The sequence below is a fragment of the Bicyclus anynana genome, chromosome 25, assembly GCF_947172395.1.
Source record: "Bicyclus anynana chromosome 25, ilBicAnyn1.1, whole genome shotgun sequence".
NCBI classification, from domain to species: domain Eukaryota; kingdom Metazoa; phylum Arthropoda; class Insecta; order Lepidoptera; family Nymphalidae; genus Bicyclus; species Bicyclus anynana.
This window is the reverse complement of record NC_069107.1, coordinates 5410261-5430800: the sequence shown is the minus strand read 5'-3', so window position 1 is coordinate 5430800 and position 20540 is coordinate 5410261. Positions and strand designations below refer to the sequence as shown.

Genomic DNA, 20540 nt, shown 5'->3' with positions numbered 1-20540 from the left:
TAATCGGCCAATCCGCATTAGGCCAGCAGTGTAATGGACTATTGGCATGGATGGCCCTGTTCATTCTGAGAGGAAACTCGTGCCCAGCAGTGAGCCGAATATGGGTTGATAATAATGATAATGATGATGAATATATTTTTGTTATACAGTTTTTCATAAACACACAACTCGCCATTGTATGCGTATATTTAAATATTATTTGTTTAAATAACTTTTATTGTTTACTATGCAACTCAATGAAATACGATCCGCTTTAGTTCGCCTCAGTTTTGACGCGCTAGTGACATGTCTCTATTATAAAATCTTTGTCCACGGCTGCATTCATGAGGACAAAGAATAAGTAGTAATAAAGACGTGACATTCGTGCAGATGGTTGATAAAACTTAATACTTCGCAGTTTCTTCGTTTATGCCACTAAAAGGGAACGAATGGATAGCTTGTAATACTGGTGCCATTTACATAATTCCTACCGCGTAGACAAATTTATTTTAACCGTACATTTTCTTAATTTACTTATAATATTATTATAGCTTTTCCACGCAGTTTTGTCTACATTAATGTAAAATGTTAATACGTGGGACGTGTTTCCGAAATTTACAACTTTTTTCGACATACTGGCTTAGTGTATAGCACTTAAATTCACCAAGAAGATAGGTTGAGTCGTTTTGGCGTTAGAATTTAAAACAAAAACTAATATTCTCATTCATAATAAAGGTATTAATAGGTAAGTAAATCTATAATTATTCTTTCGGATTTTTCTATTCATTTTTAATAGTGTTATTATAAATATATTGTGTTATAAGCGTTGTTTCATTTAATTAAAAACTACTAGACCCATTTTAAAAATTCTTTCACCATTAGAAAACTACATATTCGCCAAGTAACATACGTTTTACTGCCATATTTACACGGAAACGGGATATTATGGAGATAAAAACCGGGGCGTCTTTATAGTATGTATTAATAAGAAGATAGATAAAGTAATCTCTCTCATCGCATCTCTGATGATTGGTTAAAAGATAAATTATTGTTCCCAGTTGCTTTAAAATCACATATAAAATATGTTGTTCAGTATTTCCGAACTTAATTTTACGTAATATGTTTTATCTATTTCCGAACGTCGATTGGCCGTCTTGTTCTGGCAACCCCTTGGTCTCCCTCTCTCTCTCCAAAAGATGGCGAAATTTTTCTGATTTATGATTATGTATCCGGCTCTAAGGACCAACTAATGGTGTAGATTTCATTTTTATTTCACTTATTTAGTTTGATATGGAATGTTTTAAGGTAACTGGTTCACTATGTATGCATATTTTTAAATGAAACTCGAGGAGCACTTTTACATGATGTGTTTTAATTCGCCATCTTTTGAAGAGAGAGGGGGAGACCAAGGGGTTGCCAGAACGAGACGACCATTTTAAATTCAGTTCGAAAATACTGAACAAATGAAATTTAAGTTTGCGAAATGTTTCTAAACGATTACAATATAAAAGGGCAAGGAATAGATAGCCTGTTACACGGTCTTTAGTTTTCGAGACTCATGAAAACATTAAAAGAAACGGTTACTTCCGAGTAGGTCGTATACCGGGCTACTGGTGGTGTCGAGGAGCCTTTTTACTTTTGCTATTGGCTCAGAATTGGAAGAGAAAAGGAAAAGAAAATGGGAAACATTCAATGTTTCAATTCGCAGCGTCGGAAACGTGTTTGATTGCGTTTTAAACGTCTTTCTACGGGAAATAAAGATCTAAATAAAAGATAATTTCAAGACGTTGTTATATTAAGTTAATGCAATAGTATTCCAAACAAAAACTGATACTTGAGTAAGGAACTTTGGAGTACAATGTACCAACTAACTAGTTATAGTTAGTTAGTTAACATAAAGTTCACTAAACGAGGGTATAATAATTCAAAAATAATCTGTGACAACTACACTAAACATGCTTACTATATTCAAATTGGATCTATATTTACAATACATTCAAAGTTATTTGTCATGATTAAAAGAATCAAATATCAGCTTCGCATACAACTTGCTCAAGTCTAAGTATCTATCAGATATTTTGATTATTTTAACAGTCTACAAACAAGTTTAAGTTTATAAGATCGTGAAGATTCGCCGAACACATAATTATAAAAAAATACTTAAATTAAAAAAAAAACAATGCACACAAATTCATTACGAACTATCAAAGAATTCACAAAGAATCAAATATCAGCTTGGCGTAAAACTTACTTATGCTAAGCCTACGTTCTTTAACAGTCTACAAACAAGATTTATGTTCATAAATTATCAAGTATTACACACTAATTCATTACAAACTATCAAAGAATTAACAAAAATGCCAAAAACGAGTTAAGATTTCTGTCCCCGGTATTTCAAATGAGAATGTAGATCTGTGTTCAGCCTGTTCCAAGGGAATATCTTTGTATTTTCGAGCCAATACCTAATCTAATCAAGAGTGTAATAATACGAAATAAACTCTGACAACTTCACTAAAAATTATGTCTATACCAGTACTGCAGTAAATTATTTATTCATACAATCAAAAGAATCAAAATATGCGCTTCGTATAAAACTTACCAAAGCCTACGTCAGCTGATATTTAGATTCTTTATCAGTCAACAAAGTTTAAGTTCATAAGATCGTGAAGATTCGCCAAACACTTTATTTAAAAAAAAAACGCACACTAATTCATTACGAACTATCAAAGAATTCACAAAAATGCCAAACTGGAGTAAGGATTTCTGTCCTGGTATTTCAAATGACAATGTGGAGCTGTGTTCGGCCTGTTTCAAGGGAATATCTCTGTCCTTTCGAGCCAATTAGTGAAAGAGACACAATATCCCCCGTTTGAATGCAAAAGGACGTTTGGGGATCCAATTTTTACCTGATGTTTATTGCTCACAGCGACACCGGTATTAGAGAGGACGGCATATATTGACCTTTTCTAAGTCCAAAATTATCACGCTTACCAATTTTCGGCCACGTTATTATTATGGAATTTATGACTTAGCATTGTTTGTTTGTATGATTTTGTACTTTATATTGGCTAAATAAAACAAGGACAGTTTCCAGATTGCGAGAAACAGTGGTTTTCTAGGCTAACTATCTAATCTAAAGTTTACCTAAGTTAACACTTGCTTTAGACAGGATGGCTTAAATTGGCCTTTTTAAAGTTCAAAAATTATCACGCTTACCAATTTTTGGCCATTATGTATACAGGTTTCCTCACGATGTTTTTCCTTCACCGTTTGAGACACGTGATATTTATTTTATTTTAATCACTATCACCATATAGCGCTGTTATATTTATATCTGTGTTAGAGAAGATAACTTTTAGATAAGATTTAGAAAATTTAATAGATTTAGAAAGATTAATACATATGGTAATTAGGAAAGGCTTATAATATAATATTATAAGCCTTTAATAAATGTATTAATTATAATGCTTACCAATTTTTGGCCGTTTCTAACCAAAAGCATTACTATTAGAGCAAACTAAACGAAGCTAAATGCAAATCCATACCCTCGTGGTGTACTAAAATAATTTTTATTATCTACAATATTTAGCGGATTTGGCAACAAATTGCGTGTTACTAAATTGAGTTTATCTAGATTCACGGAAACAGACATCCTAGCACATTGAATACCTAAAAAAAAATGGAATTTTAACATAATACTTAGCACTACCATCAAAATTATTAGATACAATATTGCCACCCAAAGTCACCCAGATAACAAATACAATTCCAGAAATAACTAAAATATCAACTCATAACTGTCAGACGACCGCGACTTTGTTCGGGTGCAAAAATTTACCCACTTTTTCGTTTTTTTTTAGATACCAGATCGGGCCCAAGTTATCTAAATTACTTCTATCCAGAGAACCTAAGTTTTCTGGGTAAGATAGTCAAGATTACGAGGATGATTTTTTTTAATTCTTTAAAAGTTAGCCCTGGACTACAATCTCACCTAATGGTAAGTGATGATGCAGTCTAAGATGGAAGCGGGCTAACTTGTTAGGATAAAAATCCACACCCCTTTCGGTTAATACAGTCTACACGGCACGCTAAATTGCTTAGCGGTACGTCTTTGTCGGTAGGGTGGTAACTACGGCCGAAGCCTTCCATCAGCCAGAACTGGACCAATTAAGAAACCTCAATATTTTACTAGAATTTATTGTGTGTGTTGTGTTGTATGTGTGTGTTCTGTGTTTATATATGAGTTAGTGTGTGTGTAGGTATGTGTCTGTTTATGTGATTGTCTGAGTGACTGGGTGGAACAGTCAATACGAGGACGATTGGTGCGTGTTAAAATTATAAGTAAAGATAGATATACGTAATCATCGATATAAATCGTTAGATGGGTCCCTCCATATTAAAGAACGCACAATTTTATGTCATTACTGAAAGACGCACATCTTATCTTAGTACGTAACAAGCGCATACTGTGTATGGACGTGGACTTGAAAAATATTTACTGTTTTTTCTTATTTTAATCACTTAATTATGCCTTTGTGTTCATTTTGGAAGTGTAGAAAAACAAGCCACAATATGAATAAAAAGAAATATGTTACGAGTGATCACGTACTCAATGTGCGAAACCAATGACGATTCCGCGACGCTTTGAGGCCCATCTAACGATCTACGATCGATGTACGTAATATATTATTATCAAAATTAGTAGAATACGAACGTCCCAATCAAATGAATCGCAGCCACAATCTAATTTAACGACACACGGCTTCCAACTTTTGATGACGTCAAACTTCCCGAAACGAGTCCCGGAAAACAACCTCAGCGCCGATTCCGGAGTCGTACGTAACTCGTAAAACCTTGGCAGCAAGACGGTCCCGAGAAGTCCCGAATTTACCGAATTTAACGATTCTGTCGCTGGCACCGTTACATTTCTCCACAGCCTGCAGTGGCGAGACATACTTAACAAAATATATTTTTTTATTGAGAAAATAACTTGACGACCTCTCTGGTGCTAGTGGTTGTGATATATATATCACAACCACAAGAATATTTGCAATATCTTTTTTTTAGGAGTGGGTACGACAATAGACCAACGGGGCGGGGATCGAACTACCACCCCTCGGTGATGAGTCCACGATTCGATTCCCAGCCAGCTAGCATGCTCTTTTTATTTAAAGAGTATGTAGCATTATGCTGAGTTAGGTCCCTTTACGGGGTTATGCCACACATCGCAGCACATTGTCCTGACGATTATAATAGGGATGATGACAGTTTTTTAAATTGTATATAAATTAAGAGTATAGGTACTAATAGTAAAGCAATTTTGTAAAAGTAACAGGGTATGTGCGATCATTATTTTCGGAGCTACAGGGATTTAAAGGGTCAGATTTGCGGCGCTGCCGTGGATCCCTGAAAAACGCTCCATACAAAATGGTACGATTTAGTGACGTCGTTGGCTCGCTGATCGTTAGGTTTGTATGGGCGTTCAAACAAAATTACTAATATCTTTGTTATTTGTGCGTTTATGTTTATAGTTCATTTATTGAAAAATGTCACATTTAATGTAAGGAAGCTAAAACTGTATGAAATTTCATCTAATTACGATAAAAAAAAATAATAGATTTTAAAATTTTATGATCTTATTTATTTTGCAAATATCCAGACAATCTTTGCTTTTTATGTAATCTCAGGAACTACTGGTCCGATTTGAAAAATTCTTTCAGTGTTAGATAGCCCATTTATCGAGGAAGGCTATATATTATCCCCGGATTCCTAAGGGAACGGGAACCACGCGGGTAGAACCGCGCGGCGTCAGCTAGTGTATCATAAAAATCAATTTACTCAAACCTAGTCATCATCCCCATTACAAATTGTGTTCTGCGGCATAATGCTCTAATAAAGATTTATTCTTTCTTTCTATCTTCTACATAATTTGCTACCGTACTTATCTATGTTTGGAGCATGCACTGACAAAGTTACATCTTTCATGAAATGAGATAAGTGTGGCGACCGCAGGCTCTTAGTCCCCTCGCACGCAAATCCTGCTCAGTTTGTGAGGAGACATGCCAATATATCGCAAGTTTTAAACGTAAGCGAGAACATCTCCTTCGGATAGAATTCCGTCGAGTTTGGGAGACGTTACGCAAATTGATCGTTTGTTCAGCTGATTGTTAGATTGAAAATCGGAGCTTTTTGCTTTTGTAATCTTCCCTGCTTTTTTATACGCGATTCCAATGATCTTTTGCATTATTTAACATTCTTATAGCTATAGTTACATTAAGTATTTAGTAAAAGTTTAAATATTTCAAGTACACTATTATATTCATAGCTTTCAGTATAGATTCTAGAAATGACTTTAATGTTCTGTAATTATCAGTCTGATTATTTAAATAGGCTGATAATGCTGAGGCATCCTGGTTAGGCGTAATTTTAGAACAGAGTTTTTGGAGCTCAGACCCGAATGTCTCCATCGGATACAATTCCCTTGAGTTTGGGAGACGTTACGCAAATTGATCGTTTGTTCAGCTGATTGTTAGATTGAAAATCAAAGCTTTTTGTTTTTGTAATCTTCCCTGCTATTTTACTCGCGATTCCAATAATCTTTTGCGCCATTAAATATTCTTATAGCTATAGTTACATTATTTAGTAAAAGTTTAAATATTTTAAGTACACTATTATAATCATAGTTTTCAGGATTGATACTAGAAATGACTTCAATTCATTCAAGTCATTCGTAATTTTAGAACAGTTTTTGGAGCTCAGACCCGAATATCTGCATCGGATAGAATTCCCTTGAGTTCGGGAGACGTTACACAAATTGATCGTTTGTTCAGCTGATTGTTAGATTGAAGATCGGAGCTTTTTGCTTTTGTAATCTTCCCTGCTTTTTTACTCGCGATTCCAATAATTTTTTGCATTATTTAATATTCTTATAGCTATAGTTACATTATTGAAATTAATGGACAAAATCAGATACACAAAGTACAGATGTCAGGCATAAAACGAAACTAACAAACGTACTGACACGTATTGATCAACAGAAATGGAGATGGATTGGACATATGCTCCGCTGCACAAAAGAAAAATGGAGCAAACAGGTGACAGTTTGGTATCCAAGGGATGGTGCTAGGAGCCGAGGTCGGAAAACAAAAAGATGGGAGGATGACCTAAAAATGACTTTAGGACCCCTTTGGATGAGGATAGCGGCAGACAGAAAACAGTGGAAGGAGTTGGAGGAGGCCTTTGCCGTAAGGCACACTGAAATAAGAGACATTCTATAGTTCTAGTGTAGTTGAATTTTTTTCTTCTTAAATGTGTACTTTTATTTTTAAATTACTGTAATGTATTTGTTAACAACTGTGTATATTTCGGGAAATAAAAGGCTTTATTATTTATTATTATTATTATTATTATTATTATTATTATAGTTACATTAAGTATTTAGTAAAAGTTTAAATATTTCAAGAACACTTATAATCATAGTTTTCAGATTGATTCTAGAAATTACTTCAATGTTCTGTGATTATCAGTCTGATTATTTAAATAGGCTGCTAATGCTGAGGTGTCCTGGTCAGGCGTAATTTTAGAACAGTTTTTGGAGCTCAGACCCGAATATCTCCATCGGATAGAATTCCCTTTAGTTTGGGAGACGTTACGCAAATTTCGTTTGTTCAACTGATTGTTAGATTGAAAATCGGAGCTTTTTGCTTTTGTAATCTTCCCTGATGAATGAGAGGGGTTAGGCCAATAGTCCACCACGCTGGCCCAATGCGGATTGGCAGACTTCACACACGCAGAGAATGAAGATAATTCTCTGGTATGCAGGTTTCCTCACGATGTTTACCTTCACCGACTGAGACACGTGATGTTTGATTTCTTTAAATGCACACAACTGAAAAGTTGGAGGTGCATGCCCCAAACCGGATTCGAACCCACACCCTCCAGAATCGGAGGCAGAGGTCATATCCACTGGGCTATCACTGCTCTATATAATACACTGCTCTAATATGCTATATTGCGTGTTCAATAAAACATTTTCTCTCATTTTATCTTGTAAGTAGTAACCAAGTTGGCTCGTTTGAAATTTATGTAACTTTCTTGTTGCCAACAAATTAAGGGGCGTAATAAAACAATAAAATGTTGCAAAACTTGCGAAATTACAACAATTAGCAACAACTTAAAGGTGAACACAGAGAATAAAACATCTGCCTTAATAGCTCGAGTTCGAGCATAAGTAACGTGAGGATAAGAACTGACGAAGTAAGCAGTAGACACTGTTCTAACGCAAAGATCGTTTTGTATTTTCTTCTTTCTTTTTTCATGACATCTTTTCTTTCTTTTTAGGACATCTTTTCTTTCTTTTTAGGACATCTTTTCTTTCTATTTTATTAATAACCATAATCATTTCAGATGAAATAAAAATCATTTCAGTACTTATGTTGTTTATGCTTACTTTTCTTTTATGTTCTATCACATTAATATTATAAAGGCGAAATTTAGTGTGATGTTTGGTCCTCTGTTGCGGCTACGGAAGCAATTTGGCATTTTAAATGGAAATAGATTTTACTCTGGATTAACACATAGGCTACTTTTTATCCTGAAAAAATCCATGGTTTCCCGAGATTTGCGAAAACTGTTGATTTTGATTATATGAATGTCTGTTACTCTTTCACGCCTAGACTACTGAACCGAATTAGCTGAAATTTAGTATTGAGATATATTAAAGCCTGGATTAACACATAGGCTACTTTTTATGCCGGAAAAATCCATGGTTCTCGAGGCATTTGTGAAAAACTAAATTCCACGCGGACGAAATCGCGGGGTCCGCTAGTACTAATATAAAATGGATTTCTATTTTCGAAAGAGTTTCAAAACGGGTCAATAGTTATTGAACTTATTCGTTACATATACAAAAATACAAATTATTCCTCTTTATAATATTACATCTGGCAACCTTTAAATATTCGTTGCACACAAAAATACAAACCTTTCCTGTTACATAACCATTAGTACATAGGCAAACTGCAGAAATAAGCATTGGGGTAACACTTCATGGACGTTTGTCACAAAGTTTTTTGTAATTAACCCGTTCAATGCACAGCTACCAAAAATTAAATAATACAGCAGTCACCCGTAAATCTGTCATCGATTAAAACCGCTTCCGTATTAGCTCAACGCATCCGCTGCTAAGTAACTTTAAATTATATCATATCATTCAATTACAAACTGGTCCCCAAAATCTCCAATACTGATATGTGAGGTTGTAACACAAGTTTTTGGGAATTCATGCATGCATATAGCAGCTTGTACTTTCTAATCCGTGGGCATCACATTTCAAATATTTATCGTTCTTCGTTGGACGAGACAACTGGGATTTTTCACGATCTGATTTCAATAATGCTAGTAAAATCGTTGCAAATACCCGGTACCAATTATTTTTTTTTAAATATTTTTATAATTTTTAGCATTTCTATCCAGTCTATATTTACTATAAATAGTTCATTTTAATGAACGATATTTACAGACTTGTTTTTATTCCGAAAGCTGCAAATTTTGAATTAAATTGTTATTTTTTTTTTAGTGTCCTAAGAGAAAAATAAAGATCTACAAGTATATGGCAGCTGAATGTTGGGTTTTATCATAGATTCGTTTTTACTTGACAACTTTAAGGGGGTTGTGAAAGTGTTAACCCTCATGTGCCTGTGATTAAACATATCGGTGTAAAAAAAATACTACCATTTTAAACCGCATAGGGCAATATGACCCCGAGTCACAGGCGCTTGGTTAACTATTGATTTTATAGTTTAAATACCTAAATACCTGTGATTACACCGAAAACGATACATCGAAACATTTCAGTGTAAAAAAATACTTCTATTTTGAACCGCCTAGGGTCAATATGACCCCGAGTCACAGGCGCCTGGTTAAATCTTTATTTTACAGTTTACCTACCTATAAACCTGTGATTACACCGAAAACCATATATCGGAATAATATGTCAGCGTAAAAAAATACTTCCTACTACTTTGTACCTACCTCCTACTGTTTTTCAGATAGCACGGTGCGGGTGACAGGTCATTTCGCTCTTGAAAGTTGGCCGCGTTTCGCGATAATAGTACATTTTGTGGATGTCATGAGGCAACTGTCACCGTACCCATGCTATCTGAAAAACACTTTAGGGTCAATATGACCCCGAGTCACAGGCGCCGTGTTAACTATTTATCTTTATAGTTTACCTACCTAAATACAAATAGTTATGGATCTAAAAACATTGAACACACTAGTTAATGGTAAATCAACACTACACCGGTGCGTTAAAACATTCCTAGAATTCTTGTAAAATCTTCATTGCTTAATGAATAAGTAAAAAGCTGTTTAACTTTGCTTTGGATTGGTTAAGTGAATCCATAACAAACTTATTTTTGCTTATTACTGTGTGTACTACACCTTTATTGGGGTGAGTTAAGGTTTAAATTCTAATGACAGAAGTTTTGGGCTTGTAAATATAGTATGGCATCTTATAAGTTTTCTATGCTTTTTAGTGATTTTCTAAGGTATTTATTGAGCTATGAGTCGATGTTAAGTGTGCCTAAACGGATTTAAAATGCACTTCAATGCCTAATGCTAAGCGATGTATTCCATATTCTACGATGAGGTCATATTACATCCTTTCACATACTTAATGGTAAGTGACTTTGAATATTTTAAACGTTGACACTTATAACTTCAATGAAAGCTTTGCCTTATGTAGGAAGACCTGGGTTTGATTTTTAGGTAAAATTAGGGAATTTATAATAAAAGATCTCGGCTGTTTGTAAGCTAAGATTGTGGTAACTATAACCACCAAGTATATTAGCGATCAAAAGTAACAACTTAACACAATTAACAAGTAAATTCAGAAATTGCAATAATTCTTAATTGGAACTGAACCTGGATCTTTTACCTACAACAAAGCTGCTGTTTTTGCACATTATTGTAAAGTCGTTAACTAAAGTTAAGGTTATTAAAGTTCAAAACGTACCAACAGCATCTTAATTAAATCCAAAATTGATATTATCTTTGGTGTCAGCACACTTTCGCAATTCAAACATACAAATTAAGATTTAAGATTTAATAATCTGCAGATTCATTTTCCACTTAACTAACAAGTAACAGTTAAGTTACACAAGGTACTTTCGACTTAACTATACGCTACTAAGGTTACCCAAACACATAATTATAATCTAATATATAAAATTCTCGTGTCGCGGTGTTCGAACTTGAACTCCTCCGAAACGGCTCGACCGATTTTGATGAAATTTTTTGTGCATATTCAGTAGGTCTGAGAATCGGCCAACATCTATTTTTCAAACCCCTAAATCCTAGGATAGGGTAGTGGTTGGGTAGGGGTATGGTATAGGGATAGGGTAGGGGTAGGGTAGCGGTAGGGTAGCGGTAGGGTAGGGGTAGGGTAGGGGTAGGGTAGGGGTAGGATAGGGGTAGGGTAGGGTAGTGGTAGGGTAGGTTTATGGTATAGGGATAGGGTAGGGGTAGGGTAGTGGTAGGGTAGTTGTAGGGTAGGGTAGGGTAGGGTAGGGGTAGAGTAGAGGTAGGGTAGGGGTAGGGGTAGGAGTATGGTAGTGTAAGGTAGGGATAGGAAAGAAGTGCAAATAAATAAATTAATAAGTCAAAGCGAAGCTTGAGCGAGTCCGCTAGTCTAATATATAAAATTCTCGTGTCGCGGTGTTCGAACTTGAACTCCTCCGAAACGGCTCGACCGATTTTGATGAATTTTTTTGTGCATATTCAGTAGGTCTGAGAATCGGCCAACATCTATTTTTCAAACCCCTAAATCCTAGGATAGGGTAGTGGTAGGGTAGGGGTATGGTATAGGGATAGGGTAGGGGTAGGTTAGCGGTAGGGTAGGGGTAGGGTAGGGTAGTGGTAGGGTAGGTTTATGGTATAGGGATAGGGTAGGGGTAGGGTAGGGGTAGGGTAGTGGTAGGGTAGTTGTAGGGTAGGGTAGGGTAGGGGTAGAGTAGAGGTAGGGTAGGGGTAGGGTAGGGGTAGGGGTAGGAGTATGGTAGTGTAAGGTAGGGATAGGGAAGAAGTGCAAATAAATAAATTAATAAGTCAAAGCGAAGCTTGAGCGAGTCCGCTAGTATTAGTATATTAATTGATTATGAAACACGGCTAAAACTCACATGATATAAGGTTGGAGTATGCCCGATTAGTTTCGAACCCATACGGGACCCTTAGTCATGAGCTGGTTCTAGCATCCAAACTGAGTACCCTATGGGTGCTAAACTAGTCAGGCATACTCTGACCTTATATCACGTGAGTTTTAGTCGTGTTTCATAATCAATTAATATGAATAACACTCACTATAGCTTACGTTCTAAAATAATAGTATACATAGTGTTTTCGAGTCGAAACTATACAACATCTTTTCTTGATGTGTACCGCCAACAAACAAATTAAAAATGAGGGTATAAATCACTAGCCATTTCACACCTAATAATAATTATAATTAACTTCTTCTTAAATTAATGAAAATAAATTTGATTAATACGCTTAGAACAGTTAGATATGGTTAATATATTTTATATAACATTTAATAAACAAACCATACATCATTTAAAATAAATAAGTTATGAAATGACATGCGTTTTCTACCTTCATTTCTAATTTGTTTGCTGGTAAACAGTACTCATCAAGAAAGGCTGTAGTACAAGTCATTTATAATCAAAAAATCAAAATCAAAAATCATTCATTTCAAGTAGGCTCAGTTTACAAGCACTGTTGACACGTCAGTTGACTATTTGTAAAGATTCTACCACCGGTTCGGAAGGCAGGTTCTGCTGAGAAGAAACCGGCAAGAAACTCAACAGTTGCTCTTTTTAAAAAATCACAATTGATGATAACATTACAATTTCTTATAGTTTTACTTTTTGTGTGAAGGTGGAAGCTGATCCAATGGCCTCTAAGCGCTTTTATCTTTAAGGAACTCATCAATGTTGTAGTAACCTCGACTAAGTAAATGTTTTTTAACACATTGCTTAAAGCTATGCATTGGCAGGTCCATCACAGTCTTGGGGATTGTTATAGAAGAGTACACCCAAACCTACAAAAGATTTTTTTACTCTTTGGAGAAGACTTTTGTTAATATAGATGGTGTATGGGTCGCCTTATAAACAAGGTACGTCAGTGAGAATACATTTTGTTATCTCGTTGACGTTTAACAGTAAAAAATACTGGACCAAGCGTACCGTTAGCTCCACGACGTACTCTCCGTAGATAAGTGACCGTATCAAAACATAGGCTAATGTGGATTATCGGTACCCGGTTCTGATGGCATGGTACGACTGTTTTTAGGATTCCGTACCCAAAGTGTAAAACGGTACCATATTACTAAGACTACGCTGTCCGTTCGTCTGTCACCAGACTGTATATCATAAATCGTGATAGTTTTTTTTTTATTTTTTTATTTTATTGTACAAAATACAAAAAGTGTTATATAATTAGGTACATAAAAAATAATAAACTTGACGTTTTTGTGAGGACGGCGAGTTCACAATTATGTTAATTTGTTTTATAAAATAAACTTACCTACACATAACGGACATAATTAGGCACCATATTTTATAATGCCTAAGTATGTCCCCTAGCGAAGTGCATCTGCGAACACTCCCCTCCCGTTCGAGCTGCAGCCTTAACATATTTTACCAATTTTTTTTTGGTTAAGTTAATATCCAGTCCTGGCAAATTGTTCAATATATGTGGCACCATATAGTCTTTGGTGCGCTTACCATAATAATTGTTTTTTCTGGGCACTTAGTTAGACAGTTGAAATTTCCAAATAAATATTTAAGGAGGATTTTTTTGCCGTTTCTATAGATTAATGGTACGGAACACGTCGTGCACGCGTCCGACTCGCACTTTTTATTGTCATAATTGACGCAACATCGCCTCAGTGGTGTGCACAAGGTTTTTGAGTTGAGCAAGCATTATCCGTACAAATTGAAATACCTATTCCTTTTGCAATGCAGGTTTGTTAGTCTTCGGAGTATGCAGTGCATTTTTGCACCTGTAAAGAACTCCTAGACGGCATAAGTGATGAGAAGTTTAACCATTGCAAATAACAGATACTTTTAGAACGCTTTAGAAGTATTGATAAGACAGACTTTTAATAGTAGATAGTTTACGTGATATCGTGTTGGTATGTTAACTCAATAGTCCTCCTCAGGACTCGAACCCTAGACCTCATGATACGTAATGTGTGTTTGTGTGATACGATGCCGACAAAGACGTACCGCCAAGCGATTTAGCGTTCCGGTACGATGTCGTGTAGAAACCGAAAGGGGTGTGGATTTTCATCCTCCCCATCGATCGTAGATTTATATCGATGATCCTAACAACAAGTTAGCCCGCTTCCAACTTAGATTGCACTTCACTTACCATCATGTGAGATTGTAGTCAACTACGTTGTAAACAATAAAAATAAAAAAAATAAATAAATAAAAACGTAAATACATGAAAACAACAGTCATTTTTATCTATCTTTCCAATGTACTAAAGATAGTAACGTCAATATGAATTTATCTCAAAGACAATTACAGTATCATTTGACACTACAATTCGTCATCCGTTTAACATCTGACCCCACACTGATAGCTGAGTGTTGAGTGACTGACACCACAGCTCACATGTCAAATTACACCACACAATCAAGTGATGAAGCTTAAATGTAGCTTTATTATCACGGATTTCTATTTAGCTACCACTACATGAACAAGTATTCATCATCATACTCATCATAATCACTATAACCAAAAAAAAAAATATTTAAATACAAAAATACATTTCCAGATGTACGTTGTTCGATCTTTGCATCAATTACGAATAAATTAAAAAGATATTCACATGATACAGACTGTATGACGATTTATGGGTGCGTTCAAATTCAGATTGCTGATTTGACTTACTACACATACTCCGTCTACTTACGAAAGCTCATAGACACACGACCTATGCTCATAATTCATTAAAAAAAATCTGCATCAACTTATTTAGCAAATTATATTACACAATACAATATCTACTTGCATTTTTAGTAGGTACATCAGTACATTTAAAGTAAAAGCACCTTATAATTTCTGAACGCGACCATAAATTATGTAAACGCTAAACATGTTTAAATTTAGAACGAATTGTAATAAATTAAAAAGTAACTTCACCGTACTCAGGCGAGAATGTGGGACTACGATACATCACTTAAGAGGCGTTCTATAATTGACACAAGACTTTGATAACTATAGGTTTGTGATATAAATAAGTTGGACTGTTTAATTTTGGAACTTGAAGAAAATATTTAGTATACGGTAAAACTGTTCCTCTATGACTCACTAGTTGATGTCTTAACTTGGGGAAAACAACGGTATAGACTAAGGGATTAACGGATAATTATTTATTTTGTTCTATTTATTAGCCAACATTGTAGTACATACAAAGTATAAAGAATAATTTTGCTTACTCAATTTATAGGCTAACTCAGCATGTATTTACCAGGCCCAAGAGAACTGCATTACTTTTAAATATTTTATTGTTTATTATTATTTTTAATACTTAATGTTAGAAAAAAAAGCTATTTAAAAAACTGTCCTTACGTTTCAAATCTAGAAGACTAGTGGTTTGGGTTCCACGAGCGAGGAACCTGCTTACAATAAACGCCGTCTCAAGGATTACCGCCTTTTGTACGGACCCAACAGCCTAACAGAAACTTGTTAGTAGACCATTGAAGACTATCGGAACAATAACTATGAGCTCTATTAAGTAGACGGACTACCGGAGTATGCGTAGTAAGTCAAACAAGCAATCCGATTTTGAATGCACCCATAAATCATCATACAATCTGTATCATGTGACTATTTTTTTAATTTATTCGTAATTGATGCAAAGATCGAACATCATACAGCCTAATCTGGCAACGTAATTAGGTATTTAGATATTTGTTTTTTTTTAATTGTTTATAGTGATGATGATAACTTAATATTATGATAACGTCAATATTTAAATCGCAGGTCACCCTTACGCCACATGCGTTCGACATGAAGGAATCCGTGCAGTTGTTAACCACAGACAATTTTATTTTTCCTAGTCAATTAGCCCAGAGTGCCTCTACACATGTCGACATCTGTTCAACTGCACGATGGGACCGCGTTTCCGGACGTGGGCATTCGAGATTTTTTTACGCGGTAAATTAACGCTTGGGGCGGTTCGAAAATCCATGACACGTGCATGCTGTGACGTAGTTACCATTCCAAATTTGAAATATGAATGACGCCAAGATTATAGGTAGCTTTTTTTATTTGTTATCTGTTTCTGACAATTGTAAACATTTGTAAATTAAGTCTAAGATCCGAGTTAGAAGCGACCTTCACCCATCTGTTTATTGGATGAAAGTGTTTTAAATCAAATTTAGTTAAGTACATGTTAAAAATTTTAAAAGTAAGTTGACTAATAAATTTCTGTATAAAACTATTATTAATTGATGAACTCTGTTTGTCTGCAGTTTTCTCAGCCTTAGCTTATCTGCAATATTTTTTGACAATACTTGTACCTAGGTCGCGCCAGTAGACTAGACTTGACAGCTAGAGTCCGCGCTGATATTGAAAATTTCCAAAAAAATCGATTTCTAATTCGAACATTCTAAATTCGAAATAATAGAAGGTAGGGGTACTTAATTGATTGATTAGGGGTACCTACGGGTACTTAATTGTTTTCTGTGTAACTTTGTCTACGCAATTCGTAAACATAACTTTGTTTCGTTTATAAAGTCTTTATAAAGTGAGTAGGTGGCTACCTAGTTACGGAAATAACAATTTAACTTTGGCAACAAAACTTTCCTTATAAACTCATATCGGAACTAAAAGAAATTAGATATCCATCTGGAAACTTGTTTTATTTTATCAGAAGATAGGAATTTCTATTAACTACATACATACACATAAAACCATCTTAATCTAAGTAATTATTCTACAAAATACAATACATATATTGAAATTAAGCTTATCCTTATTACAACTTATACCATAGTTGGTAATCTATTATATTAAAATTCATATTTTTAAGAATATTTTGTCATATATCTTTATAATATGACCAATATTCCCTTTTCCCTCCAATATGTTGGAAATGACTGTTAGGCGTTTGCGTTGCAAATTATCCAACAGGCAAAGGTTGAACTGCGCTATTTTGATGTTTTTTTTTTTATTATTTTTTTTACAAAACTGGCACAACCACTTACCGTAACTCATTTAAAAATACATACTACACACACCTAAGTAATTGTCCCTACTAGATGTAGATATTGGATGGAAGGTAGATTTTATAAATTTTCACAGGGTAGGTTGGTAGGTAACTTAGTCCGTAAAGAATTCTAAATTCAAAAAGAACTTCAGGATGACAAAGTCGTGTCTTACATTTTTATATTTTTTAAGTTCAAGGCTAGATATGAAATATCGTTGACCTTCTTCGAAAAATGTCTAATCTGTGAACACGATAATTTGACATTGACATTTCTGTGCAAAACGGAAATCGAGTCTACTTTAATGGTGCAATGTCTTTCCTATAGCAAAAGCAAATAATTATCAACTATTACTAGGTAGGTAGGTATTACGTACATTTTCATTCTTACTTAATTCACGATTTTTGTGATTTCACCTCTCAAAGAATAAAAGTAAACAATTAAAATAACGAATGATTCATATTTCATATATTACTACTATTTAATAATATTATATAAAATACGTATCTAAGTAATACTTGGGTGGTTTTTAAGTGCACTGTTTTTTTCCAGAAAGAAAAAGATAGGGTCATTTAACAAACCTAATTAAGAAAACGGAAGTTGATACAACCAGCAAATATTGTTATAATTTATTAATTAAGATACAGTATATATTATAGTATGTCTATTTATTTAATAAACCTATTAAATGCACATATATGCTAAGTAGTAAGTATAAAATTGTTCTATTTTTGTAATTTTAGCGCTAAATTTAATTTTGGAATCCGATTTAAATGATTAGATTGAATATACTTAAAATGAATAGAACTTCTATTCACACAGCATCGATTATTAGGTTATCGAGGTCCTGATGTACTTGCAAATTAATTAAGATTAGTCAAGCGAGATTTATTGTATTGCTGTATGTAACGCCATCTATTGGCCTAAGCTTTTTGCAATTCGGGAAACATCTTTTGAAATAGGCAGATAGTAGGTACTTATGTATTACTTGTAACATATGTACTATATTAATATACCTATTTAGAACCATAAAAAACTAATTATTTACATATGCAAATTTTTAAATTGAGAACAATAAGTAAAATATTTTGTTATTAGAAATGCCCTTCACCTAGGTATTTATTGTAGTTTATTGGATGAAAAGCAAATTTTATTTATTTAACTTATATTATTTGAATTCAAATTTACCAAGTTAAAAATGTATTGATTTATTTAGTAGGTTCCCCGAAAATCATGACCAAACTAATGTATATTTTATTTTATAAGTAGGCCAGGCCTGTTTTTTCATTTGATTAGTTTGACCAGGAGTTTTTATGCAAGCTAGGTACCCCCAATGCATTTTTATCATATTCGATGTGATAAAACACTTTATCCATTATACAGACGGATGAAGGTAGTTTTGAATTCCCATTCTCTACTATCAAGTATGCAAAAGGATAAACTAAAACTAAGAAATGGTCATTTAATTATAATGAATAGGAGAGATTATTTTAATCACGATAAAGGTGGTATATCAAGTCAGGGCCTTAAGCCTTGGGGTCAACGTAAAGGAATACCGTTGCGGTCGGCTAATTAATAGTCGCCCACTCGGATCGAACCTGCTCCCAGGCTACACTGTTTAGTGTTGACTGTAGGAAGGCACGCCACGCATCTACAATGCAAATCCTCCAAACACGATCCACAATCTGCGATTCAACACCGACACGTTACTCGAAGCTGTAGCATACGGAATCGTATCGGGACTATCGATTAAACTACACGAGGGTACGAATACGAAAGAATTCCTTACAACAATGAACGGTGTAACAATAAATACCTTAATGATATCCCGAGTTCTGAGAGAAAAGGCGTCCGGCGGCAGGCTCACCCGTCCCACACTTTTCAAGAGAAATCCGACACTATAACATCTGAACGCAACATCACAATACGAACACAATCTCACAGGGGCACTATATAATGGAATCCACAGCACTGGTTTGGTTATGGTACAAAAGATGTTTTTTTTTTCGTAACACAACGCGACAGCGTCACTCCTGCGAACGACGACCGACGCTCACGGCAGCCGGGCACGGACTGAACTGGTTTTGCTGGGGAGGGAAGGGGAAGACGGTCGGGTGCGTTTGGTTCGGTTTTATATGAAAATATTTTGTGAGTAATGCACGTGTTATGTCGAGTGCGTCGGCCTACAACGGCCTCGGATCTTTGATTGAAGTGCATCGGAACCACCTAGATGGAGATTATGAAAGCCTAATACCTACACTAGATAGATAGCTAGCTACGAGCTTTTGAAGAGGGTTCCCAAATGCAGACTGTTGTTTTTGACAGACGTCTGTGATCTTTATGCGCATTTCGCAAATTACAACTTAACGAGCGATGTTGCTTGCATTATTTGAACTTGAATTCCTTCTATATCTGAATATTTATTTAATTTTCATAAGCACAACATCGAATGCAATGTACCTACGTAATAAGTAGGTAAGTTATGGATGATTTTTCTTATACCTATGTATAAGTTGGTAGGTGGCATAACCTTACAGATAAAAAATAAATCTAATATTCTTAAATAGTACGTACGTAGTCACCAAATTCAAGATGTTTATAAAATAAAATAAACAAATAGTAGAAGGATCCGAGTTAGAAACGACCTTCACCTATGTATCTGTTTATTGGATGAAGTGTTTTAGATGAAATTTAGTAGTAACCTACGTCTATGTTAAAAAATGTATTTTGTAACAAGTTAATCAAAAAATCTTAAAGCCAACTTATTATTAACCATTATTAACTATTATTAAGGAATTAATAAAAATAGTTTGTAAGTCATAGTAGAATACTGACACATATGATTTTTTTGTTAGTAGGATACCACTTTGTTTATTTTGTGTAAGTACCTGTTACCTACCTAATTTATTTATTTATTTATTTGTAACTAACAGCGTTTTTAACAAAATATGTACAAAAAATATAAAATAAACAATAATAAGGCCACATAACGAATAATTAACGAAAAGTTTGAATTAATTCCAGAAATAGGTAGGTTATTATTATTATTTTCAAATTAAAATCACACAGATTTTTATGCGATATTAATTTATGAAATGTTATTTGTAAAACCTTAATCCTACAAATATTATAAACGCGAAAGTTTGTATGGATGTTTGTTTGGATGTTTGTTACTCGTAAACACCGCAACTACTGATCCGAGTTGGATAAATTTTAAAACGAAGACAGATAATAACCCTGTATTAACACATACTTTTATCCCAAAAAAACTCCATGGTTT

General features: G+C 34.5%; 1 protein-coding gene across 6 annotated transcripts in view; it reads right to left on the bottom strand.

Moving 5' to 3' along the window:
* LOC112058321 (latrophilin Cirl) overlaps nucleotides 1-19349 on the bottom strand; it is a 461192-nt gene extending 441843 nt beyond the window's left edge. For all 6 annotated transcript variants that reach the window (XM_052889340.1, XM_052889339.1, XM_052889342.1 and 3 more), the window contains exon 1: nucleotides 19077-19349. The gene's annotated coding sequence lies outside the window, so the exon portion shown is untranslated. The remainder of the gene's footprint in view (nucleotides 1-19076) is intronic.
* Nucleotides 19350-20540: the final 1191 nt, after the last annotated feature.